Source organism: Acomys minous (genome assembly GCF_964271855.1).
Source record: "Acomys minous genome assembly, chromosome: 18".
Taxonomy (NCBI): domain Eukaryota; kingdom Metazoa; phylum Chordata; class Mammalia; order Rodentia; family Muridae; genus Acomys; species Acomys minous.
The window spans coordinates 25,557,938-25,564,621 of NC_140501.1; positions in this window are offsets into that span (position 1 = coordinate 25,557,938).

A 6,684-nucleotide genomic window follows, 5' to 3' on the forward strand; every position below is an offset into this window, starting at 1 on the left:
ATTATTATTACATAGTACCTTATTGACGTAAACAAACTGAGCTTTCTACTTGGTATTTTTCTCTGTAGTGCACTCAAATCTTTGTTCACTTAACATGAAGTGAGATTTGTTTGATTCAGCAACATACAATAAATATGGCAAGATGCTAAAGAAATAATTTTTTAAAATCTTTCAATTATATTTTCTGTAGTTCTTTACGTACTATTTCAACAGAATAGTTGAGACTTACTTGTGGCTAGTGATCGCTAGATTCTAGGAATATTTGCATTCTGATTCTTTGCAGAATTCATCTAAGTTAGAAAGCACTGTGAAGAAAAACAGTATTACCTTCCAAACAGACGTTTTGAGAGGGATTAATGTAGCTAAGAGAGCATTTTTATGGTCTTCTTATATATTCCTGCTTTTCTATATTAAAAAAAATATGAGTCATCTACAATGAGGCTCCTCCTAGTGAACTAGCACACTCTTATTTAGAGAAACTGTTAGTATAACTCAGACTAATACTTTCCTAAATGAAGACATCATGACTACCACACATTCTTGGTGTGCTAAATGGGATTCTAGTGGCTCTAATAATATTTGTAAAGTTACTGCAGGACTATAATAATTGGCACATTCAACTCACGGTCAACTTGCTGCTATAGGTAATTTTTCTACTGGAGAACCAACATATTTCTAGACTTCTCAGCAGTTTTTTCTTAGAATGCATGCCTCTGCTACCCCATACAGATGATCAATGATTACATCAGTTGGGAATATGGAACTGTTTGGGCAGAAAAGATGTTTTCTTTTTCTTTGTACGATCTTGAGGCCCCAGAGCACTAGCCTGAGGAACAGATTCCCTACAGGAGCGACTTGGCTCCATCCTCAAAAGAAGGGCTGAAAGTCAGAAAATAATGAGAGTTTCAATAATGTTGTTTAAGCTTTGGCATGAAAAGCACCAGGAATAAGCCAATATCTAGATATTTAGTTGTGTGTTCCAACTGAGTTTTTCATATTCCTTTAGATGATATACTTTTTGTTTGAATTTTGATTCATATAAACAGTATATTGTTGTTGAATAAAATGGATTTTAATTTCAAATTTACATTTTCACACTATTTTTGTTTCTTTTTTTTTTTTAATACGAAAGAAATGTGTTCTTTCAGGATAACAAGGGAACTTCTGTCACTTCCACAAAACTATAGGTACAGCATGCAAATCTTATTCTCAGAGATTATCTGATGTTTCTACTATTGCTGTTGCTACCAAAAATGAATGGCATAAAGGAATTTTTATTTCAAATGTTGAAATAAAAGCTCAATTTGAAACCATCTAGCAAAGTAGAACAACCCTTGGGTTTGCACTTAGATATTCCGATGGTTTGTAAATGCAAAGATTTGTCAATGGTCTCTTTTAATGACAAACTTCCTAATTTGAAAATATTCTTCAGAACTGTGCCATGTGGTTGACAATTAGAACGTAACAAAAATCATCATGTTATAATATATTGCTGTTTAGCAACGCTGTTTCCTAACTTGGGTGAGCCTGACAGAATTCATTTGGACTTTTAGTATATAGCTAAAAGCAAAACCATGGAGATACGTTATTAGTGAAGTAACTCAAAAAATACCAAAGATCACAGAAATACAAATTTGGAGTTAATTTCAAAGCGTGGTTATCCATTTTCAGTAATGACTTACTTATAAACATGGTTTATGAAAGCTCATGCTTCTCCCAGGAAGACATGAATGTGTCATGTCTTCAGCATACTGATGATCATCACCTCACTGTCAATACTTTCCAAAATAGAAATAGCCCATGCTGTGATGGATAACTCATAGTCAATGTTACTGTGTAAACTTGTGAATTCATCACTTAGTAAAATATATAAACAAAAAGAGAAATTGCTCCCTGTACCATAAAACATCAGTATTTTTTTCTTTATTTTTTTTGCTCTATAGAAAAATAGCAATCTTTTGCAGTATGGAATAAAAGCAAATAGCTTAGTACATAAAACAGTTCTGGTAAGTCCCAAAAAATTATGTAAGCAATTTTCTAGTTACTTCCCATATATACTAGACGTTGGAACACTAAAATGAAGAAATGATCTAGAAATTTCTAAAATTTAAATATGTGTGTGTGTGTGTGTGTGTGTGTGTGTGTGTGTGTGTGTGTGTGCGCACCCATGTGCTTCCCTTCTTTGTTTTTGCTGGTATAGCAGTATTTATTTCCTATATTTTATGAATGTAGTCACATTCTTTGGGATGGAGATTTCCTTCTAGTATATTCTGTCATAGTGGGTTTGTGGTTATTGTTTAAATTTAGTTTTATCTTGTAATATCTTGTTTTCTCCCAACTCTGATGATTGAGAGTTTTACTGGGTATATAGTCTGGGCTGACATATGTGGTCTCTTAGAGTTTGGAATACATCTCCCCAGGCCCTCCTGAACTTTAATGTCTCTTCTGAGAAGTTAGGGGAAATTCTGAAAGGTCTGTCTTTATAGGTTACTTGGCCTTTACTCCTTGTGGCTTTTAATATTTTTTTTTCTGTAGGTTTAGTGTTTTGGTTATTATATGGTGTAAGGATTTTCTTTTTTGATCCAATCTAGTAAGTGTTCTGTATGCTTCTTGTATGCTTATAGGCATCTCTTTCTTTAGGTTGGAGAAATTTTCTTCTTTTGTAGAGAATATTTCTACTGTTCACCTTGTTCTACTTCTAGTATTTTTAAGATAGGCTTTCTCATACTATCCCAGATTTGAAATTTTAGATTTAATATTTTCTTTGACTGACATATCAATTTCTTCTATCATATCTTCTGTATCTGAGATTCTCTCTTCCATCTCTTTGATTCTGTTGAGGATTGTTATGCCTATTGTTCCTTTTCTCCTACTTAGGTTTTCCTTCTTCAGGATTCCTTCAGGTTGTACTTTCTTTATTATTTCTCCTTCCAGTTTTAAGTCTTGACAGTTTAATTCAATTCCTTCACCTCTTTTATTGCATTTTCCTGCATTTCTTTAAATAATTTATTCATTTCTTCTTTAAAGGCAGCTATCCATTTCATAAAACCTCATTAAAGTAATTTTTTAATGACTTTAGCTGTGTCAAGATAGTCTGTGCTTGCTATAGTATGTTAGTTGCATTCTGTTGTTGGCAAATTGCCGTGGTGCTTGTTTTCTCTTATTATTTGTGTTGTTCACTGGCCGTAAGGCATTTGGTTGTCTCTGGTATTGACGAGCCTTAGGTAACGTAGCATGAGTTGTGGGTCAGTAAATGGTATATATTCCTGTAGTCATTATGCACATTGTTCCAATAAATCCATTAATTTAGGATGTTATTGTTCCTTACTTGAACTCTGCATTACATCAGACTTTCAAAACACCTATAAAATTTAAAACCCTTTGAAACACAACTTTGATAGATTTCTGTTTAGTGTCATTCCACAGCTTATCCTGTCTTATGAGATAGCCTGCATCTTCTTCCTCTGTAGGCCTGCAAGGCTGCCCCACCAAGGGGAATTGATCAAATCACAGGCACCCAAGTCTCTGTCAGAGGAAGTCCCCCAGCCCCACACCCACCCCATGTGGAGAATGAGCTGTCCATCTGGTACATCTGAACAGGGCATCTAGGTTCTCTGCGTGCAGCGTCCTTAGTTGGTGCATCAAAGAAGAATGCTTTCATAGTATTATAATTTGATGTCTTTCAAAGTAAATATATGTCCTTTTTGTGCAGTGTGGCAAGTAAAAAATACTCCAAGAGGCCTCAAAGATATCTTTACAAAGGAATCGCAATAATATTGATAGTGGATCATATTGGACTATAAATAACTTATAGGAAACTGCCCTTCTTCATGTATTTGTATAGCATTTATGTGGAGAGATGATTAATATAAAAGAAAAACAACTAAGGGGAAAACGTAGCTCCAAGGGTGGGCATTTACTATGTAATAGTCAGAGATTTGTATGTAATGAAAGAGAAAGGTAGAAAGATGGTTTTCACAAACATACCCTGCTTCCTTGCATTTACAAAGTGTCTTTTTTTTACTACTCTACCATCTCTTTTGGTTAGTCTTAATTGTCAACTTTATTATGCTGAGACATACTTAGAACATTAGAAAACAGATATCTAGGCTTTGTCTGTTAGTTACTTTTGGAAATATATTAAGAATTGAAGCCCCAAGGTTGGGAGCAGTATCCTGTTGAGTGAAGCTTAGAGGACATATTTATTGAACAGGAAAAATAGAAAAAGATTATAACTTAGCATCCTATCTTAGTACTTCCTGGCTGAATTGGGTGAATAGTTTTTCTCTGCTTCTCATGTTTTGACAAGATATTCAGCTTTGATTCAACTGAATCACTTTAAATGAATATTATAAATATGACCCCAAGAAAGTGGTCTAGTTTACAATAATCCTCAGACAAAAGTTCTATAAGCATTTTCCACCATAAATCATTCAATTCAATCATACTTAATTTTAAGATTGTGTTGATTAAAAGTTATGAAATGTAAATTAAAAAACAAATTTAATGTTTGGTATATACAAAACTTTAAAAATGGAGACTTGGTCAAATGTGAGGCACCAGAGTACGTGAGAAGGTCATATCCCACTCTCCACTCAGCTGTGGAGATTGTTCTGACCATTGGCTAGATCTGGGTAGGGGTTTAAAGTTTACAGCCTGTATTGTCCTTGGCTGGTGCCTTAGTTTGAGCGGGACAATGTAGGAGGAGACCTGGTGGCACTCAGAGGAAGGACAGCAGGTTACCAAGAAGAGACTTGATACCCTATGAGCATATACAGGGGGAGGTAATCCCCCTCAGGAACAGTCATAGGGGAGGGGAATAAGGGGAAAATGGGAGGGAGGGAAGAATGGGAGGATACAAGGGATGGGATAACCATTGAGATGTAACAAGAATAAATTAATAAAAAAAAATGCAGACTTGATAGTCTGAGGTCGGATGATGGGAGGAGGGATCCTCCTTTTGGAGGACTAAGGGAGGGAGGGAAAGGGGCTGAAGGAGGGAGAGTGGGATCTGGAGGCAACAAGGGATGGGGATATAATCGGGATGTAAAGTGCACAAAATAAAAATAAAAATAAATGTTTTATGCCTTTTAAATTAGCATACTATTTTACATTTAAAAACCATGAGAAGTTCATTTTATGTGGAATGATGTACATATAGAATTATCTGTATACATCACATATAGATTAGGTCTTATTTACTTAACTTTTTTCTTATTTTTGTAGGTCTGATAGAAACTGTCTATTACTCTTTGTTATTGCTTATATGAAACACTACACTGACACTTTTCAAAATTATACACTTTAGCATGTTTTCATGAATAATAAAAATAATTACAAATTATTAAAAGGGAAAGTAAAAATGGAATTGCTTTTATCTCTGAAACACTATATTACTTGAAGGTAACTCTAATATTGAAGATCAGGATCAATAAAATATTTCATTGTGAAACATAAGAAAGAATAAAACAGTAGATCATTATATTTTATTAAAATATTTGAGTATCATCTGGTTCCTTTTGGCAATTTTGATCACTTATAGGATTTGAAATAGGATTGGAATTGAGGAAACAGAGGAAAGGAACATATGCTCTGTCTGTATTATGACAGATCGTGAAAAACAGAAATGGGGCAAATTTAAGTTGCAACAGATTTAAGATCCTTCACACTTTATCCAGATATAGATGCAGAAAAAAAGTTTGTACTGCCAATTACTTGCAATCATTTCAATATATAGTTGCTTTCTTTAAGAGTAGCATATTTGAAAGGATTTTCTGTCACTTGTAGTTCAATTACTGTGTTTATGACAGTTAAAATACTGAACAATATGTTTTTACAATACAGAAATCCTTTGGAAATCAGGAAGTAGTGCAATTAGCATTTTAGTCTGACCCATTGATTTATGTGCTTTCGGTCAATCTAATTTGCCATCCAACATAAGTATAGGTAGAAGAAGAGCATTGAAAATGTTGTATTTCAGTACTAACATGGTTGACTATCATTAGATTCATCACTCCTGTGATATTTTTGAGAAAAAGAATGCTATGAACACAAAAAGTGATATTAGATACACAAACAATCTACCCAGAATTAAATAAAGATACCACTAGACTTTTCAAAAGCAAAGGACAACATTTCAAATACAAACTGGGAAACGATTTCAATCTTATCAATAATTTGTAATACATAATCCACTGAACATTTTTACTGTGCACCTGGTTTTTGAAAATAAAAATAAATAGGTATATTGCCTCTACTATTGAAATTATAGATATTATTCAGTTATATTTTTAAGCACAAAATGTAATTCCTTTGCACAGTGCTAAAGAGGAGAAAATGAGAATAGTACTCTGAAGGACATTGAAGGGTACATAGGTGTGAGAAAGCTCAGATGACCAACACACAGGAAACAATACACTTTTTTGGACACTAAAGTAGGGAAAATATAATTTGAAGAAATAAGGTAGATGATAAGTAACTTTGATGTCAGAGTGGATACATTTTAAATCCAGGATAGGAGAAAGGATAAAATAATATTAGAGCATCTAGGAAAATAAGAATTAAAGACTTTCAGAGACTTGATACCCTATGAGCATATTCAGGGGGAAGAGGTCCCCCTCAGTCACAGTCATAGGGGAGGAGGGTAAGGGGAAAATGGGAGGGAGGGAGGAATGGGAGGATACA